The sequence below is a fragment of the Uranotaenia lowii genome, chromosome 2 (genome assembly GCF_029784155.1).
Source record: "Uranotaenia lowii strain MFRU-FL chromosome 2, ASM2978415v1, whole genome shotgun sequence".
NCBI lineage: Eukaryota > Metazoa > Arthropoda > Insecta > Diptera > Culicidae > Uranotaenia > Uranotaenia lowii.
The window spans coordinates 180,283,060-180,310,105 of NC_073692.1; the positions used below are offsets into that span (position 1 = coordinate 180,283,060).

Consider the following 27,046-nt stretch of genomic DNA (forward strand, 5'->3'; position numbering starts at 1 on the left):
TGACAAAAATGACAAAAATGACAAAAATGACAAAAATGACAAAAATGACAAAAATGACAAAAATGACAAAAATGACAAAAATGACAAAAATGACAAAAATGACAAAAATGACAAAAATGACAAAAATGACAAAATTGACAAAATTGACAAAAATGACAAAAATTACAAATATGACAAATATGACAAAATTGCCAAAATTGACAAAATTAACAAAATTGACAAAATTGACAAAATTGAAAAATTTGACATAATTGACTAAATTGACAAAATCGACAAAATTGACAAAATTGACAAAATTGACAAAATTGACAAAATTGACAAAATTGTGAAAATTGTAAAAATTGTGAAAATTGACAAAATTGAAAAAATTGGCAGAATTGACAAAAATTTTTTGATCGTTTAAAAGCTGAAATTCTTTTCAATGATAATATTTGATTGAAGGTTACATTTTATAATGAATTTGTTTATATATTTTCGAAAAAAAAAACATACTTTATATAGTCATTGTAGTTGAAATTCAAGTGAAGGTACCAGTTCAGTACCTAAATAAGAACAATAGGTTTAAAATTAGAAATTTTTTCTTTGCGAATCTTCCAAAAACGGCAAAACCTATGTTGAAAACTCTAATTTAAACTTGCAGATCATGAACAATAAATAAATTTCCTGAAAGATATAAACCTCCCGTCTATTTATGAGAAAAACATGATTATTTAAAAACCACCGTTTAAAGGGTCGAAAGTAGGGCAACTGACCCTAGTCAAAAATTCGTTTTGTTTATTTTTGACAGATTTGACTCTAGCTATGGTAAGATCTTTCAGCTGTTCTAAAATTTAATGAACGATGGAATTGCTTAACCGTTTGGGTGCTTGTTATGCATTGATTAAGTAAGATGCACACGTTATTTATACCCTCGTTTCACCACTTCTGAGGTTACACAATGCAAACGTTGAAAAATTCGAAACATGGATGGGCATTATTTTTAAATTGAATTCCTTAATTTTATATTTGACTAGCTGACCCGGTGTGCTTTGCTACACCTTTCAGAATCAAATGATATTTTCAGATATCATTCAAATTTTTATTGTTTTTGGTATTATTGAAAATCAAATTGTGACGAAATTAATAAGCAACCACTATAAAATGAGAGCTTCAGCTGGAGTTTCAAATTGCAACACAAACCATAACTTATATTCTGAATCTTGATTTATAAATTTGTTTTAAAGATCTGATAATTTTCATCTGTTTCCTTAAGTTTCGCCCTAAAAAAGAAGGGTCCCAAATTAATCGTTCGCAAATAATCTAACTTATAAAGTATGGTTGTTTTTGCTTGATATGTTCTGGATTTATGCTAAAAAACTGATTAGACAGCCCCCCCCCCCCCTGTCCTTCCCTTCACCCCCTGTTGAATGGAGATTGTAATCTTTAATAAACATTTTTTTTTGTTCCCAAAAATCCTCTTATATCAAATACAGTTCCATTGGTTGATAAGTATTTTAGCTTTACAACAAAAATTATATGGAGCCCCTTTCTTTCTTTCCCTCTCTACACTGTAAAGCATAAGAGTCTATAACAATCGTAGAAACATATCTCGTAACCAAGTACCTTTCCATGCCATATTTGTTTCCATTTGTTGGCTTCGTAAGCATAAATTGAGAGCATATGCTAACAAAATTGATAACTTAATATTCATAAAAGTATTTTTCGTACTCAAATACTTTTTGATGATTATGATGAAATTTGGTTTCATTTGCTCGATTAATTCTCGAGTTATGCAAAAAAAAAATGGAAACCCCCCCTTCTTCCTTTATATCTTACCGCTTAAAAGGTACGTCTTCAGTTTAAAATAGAAACATTTCTCGTATCCAAATACACTCACATGTCAAATATGGTTCAATTTGCTTGATCAGCTCTCCAGTTATACTGAAAATTGTAAGGGAGACCTCGCCTCCCCCTTTTCATCCACCTCTTCGAAAGAGTGAGAGATACCAAATATTCATAGAAGCATTTCTCGTATCCAAATATCGTTCCATGCCAAATTTGGTTCCATTCGCTGTTGTAGTTCTTGAGTTATGCAGTAAAAATTGTATGAAACTCCCCTCCTTCTTTCCTTCCTCCCCGCTGTAAGAAAGAAGGGGTCACAAACAATCATTAGAACATGTCACGTTCCCAAATACCCGCCCATGCCAAGTTTGGTTCCATTTGCTTGATTACTTTCTTAGTTATGTTGAAAACTATAAAAGAGGCCCTTCCCTCCTTTATATCTCCCTACTGGAAAGAGGGAGGGATCTCAAATAATCATAGAAATATTTTTCGTACCCAAATACCCTCCCATGCCAAATTTGGTTCCATTTACTTTATTAGTTTTTGAACTATATAAAAAAAATATGAAAGTGGCCCCTCCCCCTTTCAACTGGAAAGAGGGAGGGGTCTCAAATAAGCATTGGAATATTTTTCGTATCCAAATACCTTCCCATGCCAAATTTGGATCCAATATCTTGATTAGTTCTCGAGTTATATGAAAAATTGTAATGTGGCCCCCTCCCCCCTTCCTATCACCCCACTGAAAGGAGGGAGGGGTACCAAATATTCATAGAAATATTCCTCGTTCCCAAATACCACCTCATGCCAAATATGATACCATTTGCTTGATGGGTTCTCGAGTTATGCAAAAAATTGTCTTTTGTTTGGGAGGCCCCTCCCCCCCTTCATGAGAGAGGGAGGGGTCTCAAACCACAATAGGAACCTTCCCCTGCCTCCAATACCCCCACCTGCTAAGTTTCACGCAAATCGGGTCAGTAGTTTCCGAGTCTATAGGGAACAGACAGACAGACAGACAGACAGACAGACAGACAGACAGACAGAAATTCATTTTTATATATATAGATTTATTTTGAGATTATCATATACTGTGAATTCAAGAAGAGTTAATTGAGATTATTCTTTAAAAAAATATTAAGAGAATCGGGCTCACACAGAATATTCCAGCATCTGGCCATTCAAAATCCGCCATTTAGTTGCAAATGGTGTAATTTACAAGATTTTTCAAATTTTTTTGTCCTAAAAAAACTAGGAATTTTAAATGCTCTAAGTATCGCTTGTTTGATGTTTTGTTTCATATAATATAATTTAGATACAGTTTGTAAGAAAGGCTACAATTCACTGTCAAGTGTATTAAATCGGGTTTTTCTATTGTTGTCTGTTTGCGAAGACTGTTGATAGCTGTCTTTTTTCCCTTTTCCGTATTATGGTGCTTTTGAAGCACTCGTTTTGGGAACTATCTTTGTTGATGACAAACATACATCAACAATAAAGAATTATGCTTACAGTCTTCAATTCCCACAACTGGGACAGCACATCTTGCTTTTATTCGCTTCGAGATGGGGTTTCAGTAGCTGTCAACAGGTTGGAGGTTGCAGCATTATGAAAAAAAATATTAGCTGCTCGAGACTGCAATTGGCAAAAAAATTGAAACCATAATTGAAATCTTAAATTAGAAATCAAGAACTGAACCATAACAAATAAAATGAACATAAACAATCCTGGATACAAACGAGAAATCCTCTTTATCACTTTTACTCATCCTTAAAAGCACCCCCTATTTCCACGTACGGAAGCTTATGAATGTGACTTTCCATTAAAATTTCTTAACAGCACGGTTACCATAACCAAACAACCACAACATTGTTTAGCTACACACCGGGACACTACATGCTGCCACAAAAGAAGTGTTTCTGCATTGTGGCTCCAGAGAGTAATTTTGCATATGCATTTCCCAGAAGAGTTCTTGATGGACGAAACGTGCAGACTATCGCTCGTTTGTTGCATACTAAAGATTAGTATTTACGAGAATTACTAGAAGGTTTTGGAATTGGTGTTTTTCTTACAAACTGAGTTCCAAAAATATTCATATTTCATAACATGATTAGAATTTATAAGTAGCGACTTCAAACTCGATGACGTTTTGTAACTTACCTTACAATTCTCTGTAGTAGCTAAATATCCAATCTGATGCTTAATACACTGGAATGAATAGAAGAGAAAAACTGTTATAGAGTTTTTAAAACTTTCCCCCTTATTCTGCGCCGCGCGTGAGGTGACGATAGTCGAGTCGAGTCGGAGTCGCGTGAGTCTTGTCACCTTATTCCCGAAACCGATGTGACAGAGCATACGATTTGTCATTCACGGTGACTACTAGATTAGGATAATAACTCAAAAAGTTAATTCTAAAAGACGTTTCTCACCTAAAGCGACTACTGGAATCGGGTGACTCGACTATCGTCACCTCACGCGCGGCGCAGAATAAGGGGGTTTGTTTTACGTTTGCAAACATATGAGTAAATAATCAAAATTCAAACAAACAATATTCAAGTATGCTTGTTTTTCAATTATTAAACTGTTAAATCAACGAACTATTGTCATATTTTTCAAAAAGATTTGATGGAAGTTGTTCCTGGAATGGAAGTTCCTGAGTTCTTGAGAAAAAAAAACAAAGTTTAGTAATCAGTTTTTCATTCTATAACAAAACTCTCTCTGGAGCCACATACTACAAGCATTTAACCCTTTGATCATACCTTCGGAACGTTAAGCGAGAGATAAAGTTTATGATGTGCAGAAGCCAAACTACACGCTTTACTTTACAGTTTATCTTCATTGTGCTTATACCTGAACGTTCGAATGAAGTAGAAAAAGTTTCATCTATTCACTTGTTGCCGTTGCACCAGGGCAAGCTCAACTTTATTCTTTCTTTGAAGTGTTTACTTTTCGATTAACACGATTTGATCCAAAGCTTGAGGGGATCAGTATCAGCCGTTATTGGAAACAGATTCAATTAGGATGCAACTTGGTAGCCAGTCCTGTATCGTTATGATTGAAATGTGATATTGCAACTGGTGGCTCCAGAGAATACTATGCAGCGTTTTTCTTAGCGATCGGTATTGACGTAGGAAAAGTTAAGAGCTCTACTCAAAACAACTAACTTCATGGAAACAACAAGACTGAATGTATCAAATTTGATGACTCCAAATCAATTCCAAAGCTTTCGACTTTGTAAGACATTTTTTATAAAAGATATTTAATAAGATTATGAGAAATCAGGAATCAAAATGTAAAAAATAACAATGAATTGCACAAAAAAAGAAATAATAAATTAACTTTGAAAGTAATTACAATTGGATACTATTGTTCATGAAAACAGGTTAAGAACAAATATGAGAAAAAAATATGAAATATTATGTTAACTGAATTTTGGACAGCTAAATTAACATGAGGTGTTAGAAAAAGAAAAAATGGAAAGATATCAAAACTTATCTCACCAAGTGACAAAATAGCCATACAAGTCTATGTAGTTCAGATCCAAATTTGGTTTTCAAAGTCGGAACCTGAATCAGTATCAAGAGTAGAATTAGAAAATTTTTCTTTGTTTAGTAAGAAAAATGAAAGTTATTTTGCCCTTTGAAAATGGAACTATCTTTTTCCAATTTTGTACGTCTCGGTGGTCGAGTGGTTAGTGTGGTATGACGGTAATCGCTGGTCCACTGGTCACATATGGGTTCGATTCCTATCTCGGTACTGGATGTTAAATGTAAATCTTAAGTTTTCCACGTCATTTATTCAGTCTGTAAAGCCTAAATCGGCTAAGACGGTGTATGTTAAAAAAAAAAAAAAAAAAAAAAACAAAGATCACCAAAAAATCTTTTTTGCACTTCAAACCGTTAGGTTAATCCATTCGTACATGATTTCATTTAATATAAAATATTTTTCAATACTCTTTCTTGAATGAATTTGATGTCCATGTTATGTTCAGAAGAATTTTTATTTAAATAAAAAAAAACATTTTATTAATATTTTTGAAAAGGAATACAGTAATTTATTAAAAAATTTAAATCCAATTTAAATAAATTAAATTTAATGAATAACAATCTAAATTTTCTTAATATCTACAACTGACATTTAAAGGGCACACTGTTTCGTGTTTATTCGAAGAAAAGAAAAACGCTCTAGAGTATGAAATTCGGAAAGTAAATTACAAAAAGATGAAATATTTATAAAAGGATGTGCAATTGTAAATGTTTCTGTGCGAATTAGAGCAGTTGGTTCAGATTGAAAAAGGATAAGCATTTCAAAATCAATGCTAAAATTTAGAATGAAATTGTTTTTTAAAGAGATACAAATCTGTAGAAGGTTTAATTTAGGGCCGTTGGAAGAACCTCCTCGGGGGGGGGGGGGGGGTTTGTTGGTAGCTGTCTTAATTATCTGATAATTTTGCCAAAACAATGCATGGATAAAATTTATTTAAAAAAATATTTTTTAGTAATACCTGCCTTTCATTTTATAAGTTTTTTTTTATTTTTTATTTATCTATTTCTTCTATTATTTCTGTATTATATTTTTGGTATTAAGTAGTAAATTGTTTTGTAGTTTTGCAGCCTTTGAAAATGTATCCTGAAAATTTCAAACTGGAAGGCTTTATTTGTAAAATGAAGCTATCAAAAACAAGAAAGGAAACATACTATCATCAATGATTAAAATCATTGTATTTTCTCAAGAATTTGGACGATTTAGCTTATTGCATTTGAGCATAGAAAAGGTTTTTATATATGAAAGCCTTCAGTTTCTTAAAAAAAATTGTCAAATTTTAAAAATTGAAATTTAAAGAATAATATTTTATGTTTCAACCCAGATTCTTACAAACTCTATTAAAATTTATTATTTTAGTTTGAAATTTGGCTCTTGAAAAATCTGCAGTTTAAATAATTATACAAAATACACCAAAAATATATGAAACTTCCTGAAGATTTTTTCACGTCAAAATTACATGTTCTTTTATCAGCAAATGTTTTAGATTAACAATCAACTCCATAATTTAAACCCTGTGGATGATTTTTGTTAGATAAACATCAGGATTTTTAAACAAATCAAAATTGCAGAAAAAAATGAAATTTCCACTTTATATTTGTGATTCTCAGCAGAATTGTGTAAAAAACTGACTTTGGTTATAAATTTGAATTTAAGAAATTGAAGAAACAATCAATTATAAACATGCGATCTCTTGCGATTTCAATTCCTCAGCAAAAAGTCATTTTGGTATTTTTATCTTGACTGTAAAACTCATTTACGAGCGTAATCTGAATCTGTACTTCGAACATAAATTCTGGATCTGAATTTCAAACCTGAATTTAAAATTCGAATTTTGAATCTCTTTCTGAATTTCAATACTATTACTGAAATGTACAAAAAAAAAGATTTCTCAATCGAAATTCCAGATCAGAATTGCCAATTTGAGCCGAGAAGTGAAATTTATTTCAGAGCCCTCAATCATGGATCTATATTTAAATAAATCTTGATATTTTAGGTTTCAATCTCTATTCTATATTTCAATTGTTAATTTTCAATTCCACTTGTGAATCTGGATTGAAAAATGAAATTCGATTGATGAGTCAGATTTTGAGTTTCTCAATTCTGAAACGCCATTTTAGAGCTTTATTTTGCTTGAGTTCTGCCTTAAAAATTATGTTTAAGAACTTCAAATCAGAAAATGGAACAAAAACTCAGGATGATTTCTAATTTTTTTTTCATATTCGATCAATTATTGATCAAATATTGGAAATGCAAACGAGTTTCGTAAATCATGATTCATATTTGCAATAAAAAGGAAAACGAAGTTCGAGCCAAAATTTTAAAATAGCATTTCATTTCGAATTTCTAATGACGAGTTGAGCCGAAAATTAATGATCCTCAACTGAATACAGATCCCCATATAAGAAAATACAATTTTTATTTTTACAATATGGAACCAGGATCCCTAAAATAATTTTAATCTCATTTGAAATATTAAATTCAGAACTGAATTTTCATCAATAAGGAGAAAATTTTGAAAAACTGAGTAGAATTCTGAACCCAAATCCAAATATCTCGAAATCGCGTGGATATTTGGGTGATGTACTCACGAAAAATATTCTAGATGTTAAAAGAAATTAGCTTATGGCATTTTTTTCACGTAATTTCAATGTGTGTTCGAGATATCAAACAAAGTATGCAAAAAAGTTACAAAAAATATTTTTTGTTATTTTTTTGAAAAAAAATAGTTTTTGAAAAATCGCTGTTATTTCTTCAGATTTGCTAAGAATGTGCAATATTTTAATCCCATTCAATCACAAACACCTTCGTGCACCCAATTAACAAGGTTTTGAAGAAATAAGCAAAACCGTATTGAAATGAACTAAGAATTTCGAAAAATATTTTTCAACATTGGGGGTCATAACTTTTATAATACTCAAAATAACGACATCAAACCTGTTGAGTTTTGTTTTTCGAATCAAAATGTTATTATTTCACTGAATCAATAACTGCTATTCTCATTTTAAAAAGTCATGCATTTAAGGGTTAAATTGGTTTAGAATTGTGATTGTTACTCTAAAATAACCTTACTCAATCAACAGAATTTGATTAAGAATTTAAAATTTGAGAGTGAAGTAGAATTTTTTGCTTGCTTTTCCTGGACTCTCATGGGGGGAGGAGGGATTTAACCCCAAAAACAACCCCCGTTCCCCGGTCTAGTTAATAATTTGTTAAAGCAAATTTCAACTTTAAGAATCAGAAACTGGGAAGTACATCTTGAATCCAAGTTTTAAAATAAAAATTTAAAATTAAGAATTAAGAAAATAAAAATAAGGTTTCCAAAATTGAAAAAAAAAGTTCAAAACCAATCTAGGGATGTAAATTTGTATACCACAACACTTATTATATTTTAATATATTGTAATAAAGTTTAGGGTGTCCATCCCGGAATTTCAAAGAAATTGAAAAATTTAGGAATTCCTGATTCCGGGAACCATAGATTAATTTCCGGGAATTTCCGACATGTAAGAAATTATTTCCCTGGAGAAGCCTGATATCCTCCGGAACCATAATTGTTGTTCTTATTGAAAATGTAGTCATACAATACTAATTGAGAATATGCCAATTCCTGTAGCAGTAGACATTTTGCAGTCATTTTGTGCATTTTTTTTGTACAAATAGATAGGTTTAAAATAATTTTATGTACTCCCATGTAGTTTGCATTGTACAAATATCAATACCCCTTCGAAAAATGTATGAAAAAATCGCGCAGCTGGTAGGCAAATTGTGTTTTCTCGAGATGAACATTTCTGTTCTTGTTTTTCTCTGGCTGTGAAAGCCAGATGAGTTCCTAAACTTAAAAATGATCAAGTCATCGTTTTGTTTTATTTTTCATATTAAGAACAATTATGTAAAATGATCAGAAAAACGAAAAAAGTTGGATAAATCAAATAAATAAAAAGAAATGTTTTTTACTAACCAATAACTGCATGAATGAGTTCTTCATTTGACCTGTTCAAATAATAATATAGTTCATTCGACTGTTTTTAATTTATCATTGTTGAAAACAGTTTGATTTATTTCATAAAAAAAAGTTAAACAAACATTACCAAGAGTACATTTTGAACAAATTTTGGGCTTGTATGCAGAGAAGGTTCGATATGCTATGTATATTTCAATCAAAGTGCACATATTCTACATTTTTTTAATATTTCCCGGGATCCCGGGAATTCCCGGGATCGAAAAAATTGCTGGAAAATGGACACTCTAATGAAGTTATCTTTCAATGATAACAGAATGATGAAGACATAGTTTCTCACATCGTGAGACAGTATTTTAAAGTCTTTGATTTTCATAGAAAATTTAAAAAAAACGATGTACAAATTTTCACATTTTTCGATGCCGCACAAAAACTTTACCCAGTATGACGGATTGGCTCCTAAAAACTTTATATTGCTTTTATTATCCTAGACCAACACTGTTGGTATAAAAATATATTTTTTTTAATATTTTTTTTAGAATTCAGTATATCTACCTTTTAAATCTCGTTTTCATATGTTGGAATCTGAATGTTTTGCATCGTTCATTCGTTTGTCAATTTTAAAATTTCATCCATTCAAACATTAATTTTTATAATTTCTGCCAGTAAAATTTTTGGTAGTATTTCCGTATTTCATTACCTCTAAATGTATGCAGCTCCCTTATGCTTTTTCTTTTAAAAAATGAATTTTGACAGAAAAAAATTAATATTTTATTCGAACAAAAACAAAAATTACTGCAACTGATGGTTTAAGCGCTATGACATCCCAAATATACCAACAATCAGAGTTGCAACTTTTCAGATTATCATTTGAAATTGATACTCACCGTAATGAGTATAAATTAAGCAACATAATGAATTTCGTTGTGACGCACAAAGCTTTCGATTTTAAACGAAATTCGCTTAACATCACATCTAGAAAAAAAAATCACAAATCCAGAATCCCATTAGAGAAATCTTCAGCTTTATTATTATTTGGCAACAATTAAAAATTTTCATACTTTTGCATTCGACTTTTCATAAAAAAAACGTAGCTTGATGCAACTTACCTCTTTTTCTTAGATAAAATCGCACGTTTTTGTAAATTCAAAAATAACTGGTGAAACCAATAATTTTTCTGACTACGTCAATTTGATGTCTTATTAACATTTAATTTTTTTTATGTACAATGATTATCTGTGGATATTCAGTTTTCAGAAGCTATTGAATTCCGAATGTTTTTATTTAATTTGCAAAATCTATGAAACATTGAAATTACGTGATATTAATTTTGTATTTTGCGTCCGAAGCAATTTTTAACAATGTTTTTCCAAATGAACTGGCTGAAGTTTTTGATAAAAAAAATCATTTTTTAATGTCTAAACTTTTTACAACAACTTTTTATGTTAAAAACTCATCATTCCGTAACGGATTATTAAAAGAAAATATTTAAAATAACAAACTATTTTTATGATTTGAATTTGATATTTTAATTCTTATTCTTATGCAGAATTGATATTGGAAAAAAAATCCATAATGATGATCTAGAATTGAAATATCAGAGTTTCATCATTTCACTAGTTGAATTACAAATGAATAATTGAAGAAAAATTCATGCAGAAAAAAGAGATTCTTAATTCAAATAACGTATTTTGGTTAAAGATTCCGTCTATTCTGTTCATAATTCTTGGTTTTTTCTTTACTTTATTTAATTAACAAACCGAACAAGTTAAAAAAAAACTAAACTAAAAGGAGTTGAAAAAATCTATATGGTGTTACAATTTCAGTGTTTCTGTGTTTGCTCTAACTTAGCTGCTTACTACCTACATTTTGATTTTCAATGCTGCCTTTGAAGATGAAGGAATGGAAAGGAAGTAAAGGATTGGAATTGAGGGTGGAAGATGGTAGAAAATTGGGGTAAGGATTAGGAAGGATAATTTTAAAAGATCTCACACCCGGTTGCATACGGTTGTAAAGACCGTTTCCTGTCCTCTCTTTTTGTTTGGAATTTAGTTTCAGAAATCAATTTCAAATTAGAAATTCATAATTTTTATTCAGGTACATAATGCAGAATTCTGTTTCGAAATTAAAATTCAAACTGGCCCAAAACACAACAAAGGTTAAAACCACTATTAACGATTATTTAGTTTTGATAAAATAACTTGAACTTCAGGTTCAGGAAAATTCAGCTGGAAATATATTTTATTGGATTGTTGTTTAACATTATTAATCTTGTTTACGCTTTAAAAATAGAGATTAAAACTAAAATAGTTACGTATTCAGTATACCAGAGTAGAAAAGTATTCTGATTTGAACCTCAAACAATTTTTCTTACCTATAGGGGAGAGTGGGGATACTTGATCCCCTTTTCTTATTTTCACCATATTTTTTTGGAAAAATTTAGCAACTCGCCGTCTTTGACATTTTCGGACAGCTTGTAACTTCAAGTTTCTATGCTCCAAAAATTAGAACGATACTTGAACCCGTTGATGAACTAGAAGCATTTTCGTGGTAGTAAAAAAATGGCGATTTTTCTGAAGTTAGGGGAGACATGATCCCCTATTGAAGGAGACTTGATCTTTTATTCAGGAAGCCCTAATCCTTGTATAAAAATCAAACAAAACCCCAAGATAGAATGTTAATTGACTATTTTGGTCATGTTTGTTCTCATTAAACAATTTATAGCAGACATAAGAAGAAAATTCTATAACTTTGTCTCAACGCTAATAACATTGCATACTTAAAGGCGCTATTTTTTATAATTAAGAGAAAATTAATTATTTTTGCTCTTTTCTTTAGACAATTGTTTGATAAATATTAGTTTTTGGATAATTATTAGTAAATTCGTAATCAGCAATCATAACGATCAATTCAGAAGAAGAATATGCCGTTTGGAAGGGGGATCAATTGTACCCAACTCTAGGGGATCAATTGTATCCATAATCAACATTTTAGAAAACTTTTTCTGAAAAACGTTGAGAGTTTTCCATTACTTTGAAAATATGACATTATGAAGTTCATTTTACGCTCGAACGATTGATACATTGGAGCAAATATTTTTTTCATAATTTTCCCATGTAAGGAAAAGATCTTCAAGTTATATTTTGTGAAATTTTACAAACAAAGTTCAATTACTCAAACAATTATTTTGTTAAAATTTTTTTAACTACAAGCATTGTTATTTTGCTCATTTTGGCACATTTTTCTAGAACATTTTATCTTTGTAAGACATTCCAGTTTCGAGATATAGCTAAGGAATCAAGTATCCCCAGGGATCAAGTATCCTCATTCTCCCCTATAGCTTTCAATTTCCCTTATTTATTTTTTGAAGCTGAAAAAACTGAACACTTTATGGACTTATTTTGGGAAGAAATCATTTTAAATGAATAATTAATACCTAATATAGATGAACTTAAACCCGAATAATGAGATTATCACTTTTTTTTTACTATTCTTGCATTTTTAATTAAAAAAATGCTGTCACCAAATACACCCCCCTCCCTCCCCTTAAGCGGCCCTGAAACACACAGTTGGGGAAAAAAATCTTACAAGTGATAAGATTTAAAGTGTTTAATTTTAAAAAAAGCTACAATTTTCGTTTTCAATTTTGACAATTTTTGTTTCGTTGACAATTTGGAGAAAATGCTTTGAAAAAATTCGGCTGAAAAAAAGATATGTTTAATGTATTTTGAGAAATACCTCCCTTTCTTTGAAGATGTTCCATGTCATGTACTGAGAGTGAAGAGTTGGTTAAAACAGAATCCGTGCATTTAAAATAATCTAAAATTAAATGAGGCTTGGTTTTAATATCTGTACAGTTAGCTTTTTAAAATGTTTCTTTTCTGATATGGAAAAAATTGACCGAATAAAAAAACAGACAACTAAAAACAAAACCCATCCGAGTCAAATCCTTCAACCGTATTCAAAGAAAATGGAACTGAGCATCCGGACAGCTGGGCTGATGGCTCGGTCTTCCGGACGACAAAATGTTTGTTTTTACAACTGCGTGTGAAACCCCTGCCTGAAACCTCGAGTCAGTCTCTCTGACAGTATTGTATTTTTTAGCCCTTTCGTTCGCGTGCAGCCACCGGAAGTGGAAAGTCTGTGTTTTTATTGCCCTTTTTCCGGGCAAAGTTCACGAACTGGCTGAAAATAAGCTGCTGAATGGATGAACTTTTTACCGCGCTCTTTGCTTGGATCATGGAAGGCAGCCCACATTAAATTGAATTCTTTTCTTTTCGAATGAACTTTTCAAGTTGGCACCATTTCCGTTTCGGAGGTGGTGGACAAATTTGAGACTTTTATTCCACGTTGGAAAACTCATTTCATCTGCAAACAAATATCGGTATACTTATTCGCAAAGCTAACACGCTGCTGAGTTTGAGATAGGTTCGCCTTAATTTGATATTTATTTTAATGCTTACGAGAAGTAAATGATTTGGATAAACAAACTCATTTAAACGTTTCAGTATTTCGGGCTCAACTTCATGACCTTTATTCAAAAATGTACACAATTCCCTACCATCCCTTCCTTTCTTCGACCTCATCACCCTTGTCCGTATTATGGTTTGGTCAGGTCACGCTCCAGCAGGGTCATTAAAATTTCATTACTTCAGGCTTCTTTTTGCCCAAAATTTAGTAAGTGGTTCAACGTCTTCCAAAGCCTGTGAGAACTGCGGAGAACGATACGCGTTAACTTTATACACCTAAAGCAGAGCATACCTGTAAAAAAGGGCCATTTCCCACTCCCTCAATTTTTGCATTTTATTCAACTGTAGACAAAAAAACATTTCCAACCGGTGTTGTGTCGAGAGGTGCTCGGATAAGTTTTCCCTCATCAGCCGCATCCCGAAACCCTGTGTCAGTGAAAATGGCTTCAACACCGTTCGTCGTTGTCTGCACTTGATGGTGCCAGTCAGTCATTCGGTGATGGTGAGTTCTTCCTGCTTCTTCCTGCTCCGGATGCGAGGAGCGCGCGGTTTCGTAACAAAGTCGCTGCAGGAAGTCGCAGAAAATTGTCTTACGGTTCGAGTATTTTCACCTGGTGAAATTGGTCTGCTATCTACCGACTAGCGCCGGGCGAGCGTTGTTGGTATTTTGATTAAAACTCACTGAGACTGCTGTGCTGAATGACTGTTTCGGTAGTATGATTTAATTGTCTGGGGAAGGATATCTATCTTTAAGTTAAAATGTTAGAAGGTTTATTATGGAAAATGACACATTTTCAACTTATAACTGTACTGTACATTTAAGATCCAATAGTTCTACGATGTAATTTTCTCTTGTCTAAAAGTTCTTTTCCTGTATTAAGCAGAAGTACAAAATTTAATACAGGTAATTAGAATTATTGAAGTCAACCCAAAACAAAAAGTCACATTTCTACTTTAAAGATCGCATCCATAATTTTATCAAGTAGGTACTTACTGATTCTCCACCTGGTGGTATGGTTGCTTTTGTTTGCGTTTAAAAACAACTATAACACCTCCAGTCGTCTACATTTAAAAAAATGAAGATTTATAAGTTCTATTCATTGAATGCTACGAAAAAAAAATGTATTTGAATATTTATTTAGTTTAGAAATTCTATACATTTTTCATTTTCATATTCGATAACAAAGAAATTAGAAAAAAAATAAAAGTCCTTATGCGAAACATATCGGTTGTCTTCATTGTCGTTTGTCATCACAAGTTACCAACCATTGATTGAACGATGTTATTGTTATTTTAATCTAACCAAAGGTTTGTCAAAAAAATACAAACATGACAAATAAGCTGATTGAATTATCTTGAGTACCGAATTGAAAGCCACAAAGTGGATCTTTGTAGTGTCTTTCATGTGACTTGTCAAACGTTTCCGCCATTTTATGAACTACGAAATCAGAATGAAAATTAAAAAGTGCCATTTTTTTAAGTAATGCAATCTGCTTATTCAAATTTATACGTTACAGTTTTATCAAATTTTTTAAATATTGTCATACAGCAACACAATCATCTTTAAGTTCTCCACCCAAACATTTATAAAAACACCTTAAAGTGTAGAAAGACCCACCTAAAGGAGGTTCTGTTGTGCTCATCCTACACAACCATATGAATTCAAAAGGGTTTTACTTAAGGCTTGTCCTAGATAATCAGTTAGTTTTGCACTGAACAAAAATCGTGAATTTATTTCACGAAAAAGAGTTTTAAAATGGCATTTTTTCAAAATAAAATAATCTTAATCATAAGAATGATTTTTTTACCAAGAATAGAAAATAACCTTAGGAGTGAACTCAAAATAAATGCAACACTTTGTACTGTGAATAACTGGATGGACATTGATGAAATTGTCAGTGAAGATATCTTGTAATACAATGTGTACATGTACAAAATTTGGTGACAATCTTTCAAGTGATTTTAAAGATAGCGACGAATACTGAAGTTCATTGACAAAATTTTTTGAGCACGATCGAGAGAAAAGTCCCAGTAGGAGATTTAAAAACAGCTGAAAATTAACTATTCGACCAAAGTTCACATGAGAAATCGTTAGAGAAGTCCTAAAGAACCCAATAGTGAGCTAAAATTTGATTAGAAGTGAAGATTCTTGATTTAATGAAGTGAGATGAACGTGAGAGTTTTTTTTTTCAAGCTCAATCCGAAAATATGAAAAGAGGAAGTAATAAAAAAGTCAAATTTTTCTAACTGGTTCGTCTAGCTAAGTAGTAAATTGGCCTGACTTCATTTTTACAAGGTAGAAAAGCTGCTATAATTATTTAGAAGATCGGTTACTTTGTGGATATAGTTGTTGTGCTTTCAATTTTATCGGTTTTTTTCCTAACTGATATAGAAACCTCGCGCCATTGTAATTTTGCTTAAAAAGGTTCAAGAAAAAAAAATAAACAATAGGTACTAGATCATTCTAATTTATTTCAGCTCTTTTATTCAAGTTTGCTTTGTCAATTTTCGATAATGTATTCAATTTTGATAGCCTGGTTCCAATGTATGATTAGTAACCTTATTTATTATAATATTCAAGGCGGAATGATTGCTTAATTTCATCATTTCATTAAAAGTTGGCGATTCATTGAATACACCTCTATTACTTGAAGAAACCAATTATGAATCCAACTTTTCTGGGAAAATATAATTTTAGGAATTAGGAACTTTTTTATAAGGCAATTACAAACTTGGGGCAAGTGCAATAACTCAACTTTCCTCTGATAATAAAAAATTCTTCTAGAAATTGTTGTTTGGGCCCAAACGAACAATTTGATGAACTAAACTTTCTTCAACATATTCACTAAAACACTGCACTGTTTGATTACACAAGAATTGAAGTACGTACTAGACATGAAACGTGTGTTTTCGTATTGCATATTTTGGCATTAAAAAAGGGCATTCAAATCCGCTTTTTCGCTGAAAGGTGGGTGTTTGGGACTGATATTCAAGTGAAAGCAGAAAATTTATCATAAATCCATCCTGAAAGTTGTGAATATAATATTGAATCTTGTTATTCCACATTGCGGGGCAAATGCAAACGCACCTTTAAACCATGTAATATCAGCCATTTCAGAATTTCATCACCAAATGGTTCAGCATAATATTAGAAAGGTCAAAAGGAGTATCAAAGTGTTTTGTCTTAAGCGGATATTCAAAATTCTGGTAAACGAAGGTATTTTGCTTAAAACAACAGTTGGCAAAATTGAAGTCCAAAAAAGTTATTAACACTAAACGTACCGGAGGCGGTCAAATGACGGTTTTTGAACTTTAAACGATGATTACGCCTTATATAATTGTTTTTTCGCAAATTTAACGACAGGACTATTTTTGTTTTTAAAAAGCAAGTATTTTTGCGTTTTTAAATTTTTTTTAAGTGTTACGGTTTTCGAATAACGCATGTGGTATACCTATTCATACCGCGAGCGGTCAAATGACGGCAAACACCGTTTTCGCTAAAACTCCCTTGTTTCTCAACCGATTTCTACCAAATTTATAGTTCTGAAAAGCTTATAATTCGACTCAAATATGTTTCTCAGACAATTTTCAGCTACAATCAATAAATTTAAAGTTATTTACAGTACAAGAAAAATTTTATGAAAAAACATGCTTCAGGAAAAAGGTTGTAAATCAGTTATTAAGTGCTCGAAAAAAATTTCACTTAGTGCCTAAGAAAGCTGAAGTTAAAAGCTATATATTGCACATATGAAACATTTTTTCAAAAATTTTATAAGATCATGGCCACAAAAAATGTAAAAAAGTTGTGTAAAACTCGTACTTTTCAATCGATCAACCGCCAAAGCTATTCCTGTTACAGTAGAAAATTTTGAAAAAGTTAATTGAAAAGTAGACGTAATTTGTCACATTTTGGCATATTTAGATTTTTGAAATACGAAATACATAATTTATGACGACTTTTCAAAGGTAGCTGTTTTTCGAACTTTTTATTAATTTGGATTTTCTAAGGCAATTCCTACAGCTAAGCTCAGCTTTGCACTGCATTTTGAGTACGTTAACGTAAGGTTTAGGCAATAAAACTATATGCAAAAAAAAGCTTATTTCATACCGGTTCTAGTGGTGTAACTGCATTGGCGGTGCAATGCTTGGCAAAAATATGATAAATAAAACAGTGAACTAGTTTCTGAATTTTGAGAAGTCAGCACAAATTCTTGCTTGGCAGACGGGCGCAGTGGGTGGTAATATCTCTAAGCTATTTTGCACAAGAAGACGGGTGAAAGGCGAAAGGAAACGAATAAACAAACGAGCAATCGCTCAAATCTTCTGGTTTTACTTTCAGAAATATATTTATTATATTTTTGTCAAGCATCGCACCGCCAATGCAGTTACATCACTAGAACCGGTATGAAATAAGCTTTCTTTTGCATATAGTTTTATTGCCTAAACTATACGTTAACGTACTCAAAATCCAGTGCAAAGCTGAATTTGGTTGTAGGGATTGTCTCAGAAAATCCAGATTCATAAAAAGTTCGCAAAACAACTACCTTTGAAAAGCCGTCAAAAATTATGTATTTAGTATTTTAAAAATCTAAAGATGCCAAAATGAGACAAATTACGTCTACTTTTCAATTAACTTTTTCAAAATTTTCTACTGTAACAGGAACAGCTTTGGCGGTTGATTGATTGAAAAGTACGGGTTTTACACAACTTTTTTACATTTTTTGTGGCCATGATCTTAGAAAATTTTTGAAAAAATGTTTCATGTGTGCAATATATAGCTTTTAACTTCAGCTTTCTTAGGCACTAAGTGAAATTTTTTTCGAGCACTTAATAACTGATTTACAACCTTTTTCCTGAAGCATGTTTTTTCATAAAATTTTTCTTGTGCTGTAAATAACTTTAAAGTTACTGATTGTAGCTGAAAATTGTCTGAGAAACATATTTGAGTCGAATTATAAGCTTTTCAGAACTATAAATTTGGTAGAAATCGGCTGAGAAACAAGAGAGTTTTAGCGAAAACGGTGTTTGCCGTCATTTGACCGCTCGCGGTATGAATAGGTATATACAAAGTGTCGGTATGTTTAGTGTTAATATTGCAGTAAAACAGCAAATATTTCAATAAAAGTAGATAAAACATACCGGAACATGTATTAATTTCATTTAAGGGCCGATACATTGAAGCAACTGTAAAATAGTTTGTCAAAAGCATTGCGTTTGCATTTGCTCCCATAAACGGGCAAGTGTAAACATAATTATTTTTTTTCACAAAGTACCGTAAAACGGAGCATCATGCAAAAGCAGGGTTAGATGCAATATTTCTATACCACAACACTCATACAATTTTTATCTCTATATACTGTAGTAAATTTATCATAGAATGATAACAAATTGATGATGACATAGCTTTTAACATCGTGAAAGAGTTTTTTGAAATTTTGGATTCTCATAAAAAATTTAAAAAATCGAGCAATACATGTAGGGGAGAGTGGGCTATCTTGGGCCACTTTTTTTCTTTGTTTCATAACTTCTTTATTATAAAAGATAAAAAGAAAAAATAAAAGGAATAGTTTTCTACATTTTTAAGGTATCATTGAGCATTTTTTATTATTTTTTAAATACACTAGCTGACCCGGTAAACTTCGTTTTACCCGTTACTTAATAAATCGTTGGAAAATGTTTACAGTTCTTTAACTTCTTTGTGCTCGTGAATCAGTTTTCATGAAAATCGTCTTCAAGTTGTTCGAGTTTTGTACCGTTTCTAGTTGATTTTGTATAGGAGCCCCCCTTCCATAAAAAGTGAGATTCTTGAAAATATTATACAAACCATCTCTGACCCAAAAAACCCTCGGATACCAAGTTTCTTCCGACCGACCATTCATATGTGATGTTGTTACAAAGAAAACGTCTCCATTTTTATACCTATAAGATTAATTTCCCGAGTTCTGACCGTTTAAAAAAAGTTTTTTTTTTAGGATTTTGAAAAACTGTGGGGAAACGTGGGCCACCAAATCCAAAATGACTAGATAACGTGCAAAGTTCATGAGTTGACCCAAAACTTAAATTTCCTAATTCATTTAGGGTAAATGATATTAAGCAGAACTAAATGGCTCAATTCGACGCAACTCGAACAGTTTATCAAGCGGTATGGATATGGGTTATATCTGACAGATTTTTTTTCAGTTCAGCGGATAGATCTTCGTTTCTGCTTTCTAATGATGATTTTTAGAATATTTTAGAGTAAATCCTAATAACTCTAGGGCTGTTTTACTAAAGTAAGAATTCTGATCTTGAGCGGAACTAAAATATGATCTTGAGTGGAACTATTTTGTACTGTCAACATCTTTAACAGCTCTCATTCCTTATCTTTGCGTAACTATGAAAGCATCAATTAAATTTCATCTTTGAAGATTTTGAAGTTCAAAACTTAATGTTTTTACGTAAATAAACGCTAAGTTCCAAAGTTGTTGTCAAAATATCCATTCAATTTTATTTCTTACACAAAAAATTACAATTTACACTTTGATTCTCTGTATTTTGATAGAATTGATTCTCTAAACTCAAATTTTAGTTTTTTTACCTCAAAAATTAAATTCGTTAGTATATTTGATTGATTATTTGAATGTGCGTGTTTAGGGTCATATTGCCTTGAATAACTTTTGAAGGTAACGACGAAGTCAGTAATATAAAAGAAGATGCCTCAAAATACAGATTTTGCTAAAAAAAAAACTGTACATTTTTTTATATTTTAGTTGGGAGAAATCAGTTTACATTGGAAATCTTTTCGTACTTTTCTAATTCAAAGTAAGAACCCTTAATTTTATATCGTTCAAAAAAATTATAATTATGGAAATCCATTCAAAATTCAAAAACTTTAAAAATCTGCAGTAATTTCAAAATTCTGTGATAAAATTTGCTAAAAATCCTGTGATACTTCAGGTTTTTCTGTGATTTCGGCAACCTTGCTCTAAACAACTCATTCATAGAATAAAGTTTATAATAAACTCCAGTTTCTTATGATTCACGATAAAATTTATTTATATGAAAAATTTATGGAAACATTAAATATTTAGCTCAATTGATAATACAATTATTTCTCAATCCGATTTCCAGTTCGAGTTCAAGTGTAAAGTCAAACACAGGGAAATCGGATATGTTTTCGATACCAGGCTACCAATTGAATCGTAAAGTATTATAACATAGTTAACTCGGTGTTCTTTGCTACACTTTGTTCAACTGAAGGAATTCATATAAAAAAAACAATTCGAATTTTTGTTTATTAGGTGTTATATCGTTTTCAATTGGAATTTGAACATCAAAAACAACCTCTTTAAATGAAAGCTGCTTCTTATAGTTCGAATAGTAATGGCAGATTGATTCTTATTCTGAAATAATGACTTTACTATATTGGCTACATTAGTTCTCGCATTATGCCAAAAAATATGTATAAAAGCCTTCCTTCTCCTTCCCGTCGCGTCGTCCTTCTGAAAGAAAGAATCAAAAACACATTTCTTGTACTCCAAAAAAATTAAACTTTTTGTGTACATGGCTTGTTACGCTGATACACCAATTAAAGTAATTTTTGGTTCTATTCGAACTTAATTTTACATCTTTTCTGTCCCTGAAACTGACATAATAAGAAAAATACAAAGGTGCTGCATACATTCAGGGGTATAAAAAGCGTGTGAGACATCAGGCATAAGGCAGCGCACCTAGCGGTTTATTTCGGAAGCTAGTAGTTCCGCTCAAGATCATATTTTACTTTTAAAAACTACGCCATTAAATGATATTTTGATGGAAAACTTGTAACAAAACCCCGAATAATGCTTTTTATGAGTTTTTCTACCATTTTATTCCGTAAGAATCAGTTAATAACGGTCGAAGGTGACATAGATTGACTTTCAAAGTCAGCGTAGATTGATGAAATTTGCAGCAGAATTGCATATGTTTTTAAATCTTCTTATAACATTATTTCCTTTCATATATTTTAGAAAAAACGATTATGCTTGAAAGAAAAGATCTTGGAAAAGTGATTTTTCCTCATTTCGTTAAGATTCATAAACAATCATTGCCTAGATCTTATGAAAAGTAAATGGTTCCGCTCAAGATCAGATTTCGACTAGTTCCGCTCAAGATCATTTACCCTAGTTATTTTGAAGCAATTTCAGATGAGGATGTGTATGATTGAATAGTTCCTTAAACTTGACTCGCGAACATTTCGGTAGAATTCCATATATAGGATGTATGTTCGTCTCTATCGCATTAGAAAAGGTGGACAAAACATTTTCCATAACTCTTAATTTAGCATAAGAAAACTTTACAGATAGTAATAAAGTATTTGAGGTTCTGAATGTGTATAAAAACATCAAAATAAAGGTGGCCCAAGATACCCCACATAATGTGGCCCACGATTCCCCATAAACTATGATTTGCAAATTGGTTGCGTTTGTGTGACTTATTGATGTTTCATCAAAAATTCCTTTTCCACGTGAAAGAACATGACAAAACAAAGATCATAAGCGTATGAGCATATTTTTGTTATGTAGGTAATTTAGGTCTCCCACGGATGCAATTTTGCGGGTGCTTGTTTAATTATGTAAGTACATTTTTCTAGGCTAGTTAAATAAAAGAAGCATATGATGCGTACATAAGTCAACAACATATAGAAAAACATACTTACGCAAATCGACGACGATGACAGTTGGATTGGAATTTTTATCTCAATACACAGCTGAGATATTTAGAGTGGCCCACGTTTCCCCATGGTCCACATTACCCCACTCTCCCCTATGTTTTCTTACAACTCTTACAAAATTATAAATGTAGTTTGTAAATAATTAAATTTAAATACGAATAGAAATAAAACAAAGAAAATACAAGTTAGATCAGTTTGAGAATAATTTTGGTTAAAAAATTGGTACAGCTGGAGGCCAGTTATAGCAGTTTTAATTTGGAAAACCTGGTTCCAGAGGAGATTGGGTGATAGTTTAAGTAGAATGAACTAATTCTATGATCTTAAAAACGAATTTTTCCGTCAAGAATTCTTTCAAAATAGATGAAGATTGAGCCGTTCATGTTTCTGTCATATACGGAATTGCTCCAAGCATTTTAACCTTTCCTACAATCAACATTTATAAACACGTTAAACAAGCGGTTTGTACTCGAATGTCATTAAAACGTTTACCAGTTCGCAAATGTCCAACAATTAGTATGCCATTACTGCCATCAAACGGATTCAGCGGGCTGAGTTTCGTGCGTAATGAGTAATTCGTTTATGCTACCAGCAGCAAAAAGAACCAAAAAATTTACCCGCTTAATGGCGAGCGAAGGTTCTCTGAGAAAAATTTACAAAAAAAAGTAACAGCGCAATTAATTACTCCAACAGCGATTATTTTTAATTGAGTTTCGAAATTGTCACCATCATCAGAGCAGTAAACGAGCAAACAGATGGCACTCATTAAGGGCGGAAATGGAACGGGATGGACTCAAATTCCGGGCTTTCATCAAACGGGAAATCCACCCGAGCATGCTTGAGTTGCACGATTTCCACTTGCGTTGGACCGAAGTTGTCTTATTAAAATCATCAAAGTTTGATAAATTTCCACTTCCAAATTTTCCAGTCGGTTTTATCTGGCTCGTTGATGGTCGTAGAACTGCGCTGCAAGATAAAGTAAACTTCAACCTCATGAATACGAATTATGCATTCAGTGTTGCACGTCCTTTTGCAATTCAGAGTGAATAATTTTGCCATCTTTTTGTTATTTTTTGTGTCAGTCAACAGTGTTGCATCTTTGCAGTTTTGCAAAGGGAACGCGACAAAGTCGTGAACCGAGTCGTTCAAACTTTTCACCAGAGTAGCCGGAACAAAATTTATGGAAACAACTTTCTACGATTGCTGATTGGGGTGTAGGTACTACTTTACATTCGGAACAAAACGAAATAGTTTTTTTTCGATCTTTCGGATATTATTCTGTTTACTCAAGTGTCATCTGCAAGTATGCTGAAACATGAACGAAATCATAAAAATCTTTTTCATAACCTTAAACAGAAAATGATGTCATACTTGGAAATTTCAAAAAGAAAATATTTATCCGGGTTAAATGTATTACCATCTTGAACTCTACCAGAAATCAATTTGGAAGGTGTGCGGTTCCTAAATCTACCTCGAACATCATTTATCATTTGTGAGGCACAACCCACTGGAAATCGTCGAGAAGTCATTCCCGCGTGTATGCCTTATTTTTCAGTCATTTTTCATTTCTTCCAAAGTCATGACATATGTGACATTTTCATTAATGAATGTTATGTCGGATTTATTTTGATAAATTGGTTTTTTTGTTTGATATTCAATGATACCTACGAGTGTAGTTGATTTACTCCGAAAAAATTAACTTTGATGGCATGGTTCAGTTAAAATTCATTTGATAATGTCCCTTTTTTTTAAATCAATATGTGAGACACTTGAAAAATATTGTATGTAGCAAAAAGATCTGGTAAAACTGCTGAAACATTTAGTACAGTTTTTTTGGGGTTGCATCACATTTTTTTTCCATCACATCGAAACTTAATCTTATTTTCTGAAAAATCATTCCTTTAAGGAAATAAGATGTCTGTTGAAAGAAGACACACACAATTTTACTTAAATTGAAATTGCCTATTTTGCCTCATGTTGCCATTCTGCTCATATTTCCCTCACTCTATTTAAAATTTGGTGTATCTTGTTTATATTTCAAACGATTTGAACATAATTTAAATGATTGGAAACCTTGTAACTTTTCTCAAATATAATACTCAAAGAGTGTTCAACTATAATCATTAGTTTCAAAGGTTATAAAAAAATTTCCTGAGTGCATTTCTAAGTCGATGCTAAAAGCAACATTTTGCACATAAGGCCTATAGATATTTTTTGAGTTTTTTTCGAGTTCACAATCAACCCTCATTATTTTACTAGTCATAGTAAAAAAATTTAAAAAAGTGTGTTGGGTTCAAATATCCGAGTTCTGGTCAGTCTGCAATTTATAAATGCTTCCATTACTTACTTTAAAAAAATATAACATCTTAATTTTGACTGTTTTAACGCATGATATCTGCAAAAAAAAACTAAATATTCACAAGATAATTCATTCAGGTTCTAGCATGCCCGGCTAAAGAAGGAGTGGGGCAATTGCTCCGACCTTCCCGGCTCACGGCGGGTCCGAAAAAATTGTTTAAGTTTACTGCTAGGAAATCTAGGAAAGGAAATCGGAATTAAAACAAACTTAAGACATGACAGCTGAGGGGAGTCCTGTGAAATAATACCTCGAAAAGATTCACATTTATGCGGGCTGACTGAATTCTTATCAACACCTGGTAAAATTTGGTCATTTTATTTTGAATTTCCAACACAAAATCCGGACAAATCTGAGCAGAATCCAGCGATTATTTGAAAAAAAAAAAGATATAGACGGTTTTTTTTAATAAACTAATCAGTAGAATGCAAACAACCAAAAACAATTAAGATAACGCCAGGCCATAATTTTTCTCTTTACTTTGAAACCCCGGGCAATACCGAATAAATCCGAGAAATGTGGAATCCATATATTTTATGTATTCTATGGGAAGTCCAAGTGAATCGGAAATTTTATTCTTTTAAACATTTATTAATAAGCTACGATTTAAAGTACAGAATAAGTTGAATAAAGAAAATTTATACTGTTTTCATTTAGTACAAAAGTGTTGCATTATTTGTGAGAAATTTTATTAATATGCAATTTATGGATAAATTTTTAATAAACCTAAATGTTTCAAAACATACATTCCAGAATTTAATCCCGAATAAATTAATATACCGAACAATGTAAAACTAATGATATTCTCAAGTTTTAATTACATTTTTAACACATTATATAAACAAGATTCTTTTTGGGTTTTAAAAATATGAAATTTAAATAAACATTATGGCATTCCAGTTTTGGCTCTAGTTGTAACTTATACTAGAACTTGAGTCTTTCCATTCATGCTTATAAATTTTAGCTTTAAAGTTTGAAATCTCAATGTTACTTCCCAATTGCCAAATGGGAATTATTGAATCTGCTTTCGATGATGCATTTATCGAGCCATCAATGATGAAATTAAAAGCATTTGAATATCTTTATTTGGATTTTTTTCAAACTGAAAATGTTTGTGGGTGAAAGAGTGATTAAATGAATTACGAATTGAAATAAGCATTAAACAGCTCTAATCAAAGTTTCCATGTCTCGATTTAGTTGGGAAGAATGACACCTTGCTTGCTGTGCACGTGATGTGTTAACAATTATTGTTTGAAAATGCCAGAAACTACATTCTACTAAAAAGTTCCTGTATTTGTTTAAAAAACATATATTCTCTGGGATGGCATATAAAAAAAATTGGTTCATAGAGGCCCCCGAGAAAAAATGCCCCAGGCACCCCATGGCTTAATAAAGCCCTAGGTTCTAGTGAACTCATTTTATTCGCGCTGCTATTTTCACAAACATATGATGGGTAAAACTGCAAAATGCTTTCTGAATTATCATTTTTCAACACAATTACTGCTTGAACATCTTGGAAGTTAGCTGGCTGGGCGGCAAAATCGGTGAAAACAAAAGAACGTATCTATACCAGTTGAGTATTTTGGATCCTTATTCCATAAAAAAAATTAGATGCCACTGGTTGGCAGTCAGAAATTATACCTTCTATTTTTAAGTGATTTTTTTTAGGAAAATCGCTTCCGCCGTTCGGGTTTAGCCCGAATGAATTGTGTGTGAAGTTATTTAGCTTGTTGTGCCAGAATTTTTCAGCACATGACCGTGCAATTTGATTTTAAAACCAGGCATTTAATTTCAAAATTGTTGACCTAGAATCCGAACAATATCTAAGCAAATTTAATCAAACCTAGGAACTATTCAACAAAAATCAAGAAAAAACCTTAAAAAATGAATTTTAGTTTTTAGGCTTCCCTAAGACCTTTCATGATTTTTTTTAAGACAACTTACTAAAACTATCCTTTTGGACGCATAAATAAAAAAAACAACACAATTTGTTTGTTTTTGTTCAATTTGGCGAATCTGTAAGGTAAATAAATCCGGACACAACCCGGGCTTTTCCAGTGAAAACTGAACAATCAGACCGGGTGGAAATTTTACTAAATTTTGAAATTTTGTATTAAATATCCGGGAAAACCCGGATAAAACTGCGCAATCTTGCAATTTTTATTAAGCTCTTATTATCTAGAGGAAAAAAAAATTATATCTTTAGAAAACTGCATT

At 31.8% G+C, this 27,046-nt stretch overlaps 1 protein-coding gene across 10 annotated transcripts in view; it reads right to left on the reverse strand.

Moving 5' to 3' along the window:
• The window catches only part of LOC129749152 (Kv channel-interacting protein 4-like), a 446,730-nt gene that overhangs the window by 286,857 nt on the left and 132,827 nt on the right, over positions 1-27,046 (reverse strand). For all 10 annotated transcript variants that reach the window (XM_055744047.1, XM_055744046.1, XM_055744045.1 and 7 more), the window contains one exon: positions 3,973-4,020. The gene's annotated coding sequence lies outside the window, so the exon portion shown is untranslated. The remainder of the gene's footprint in view (positions 1-3,972; positions 4,021-27,046) is intronic.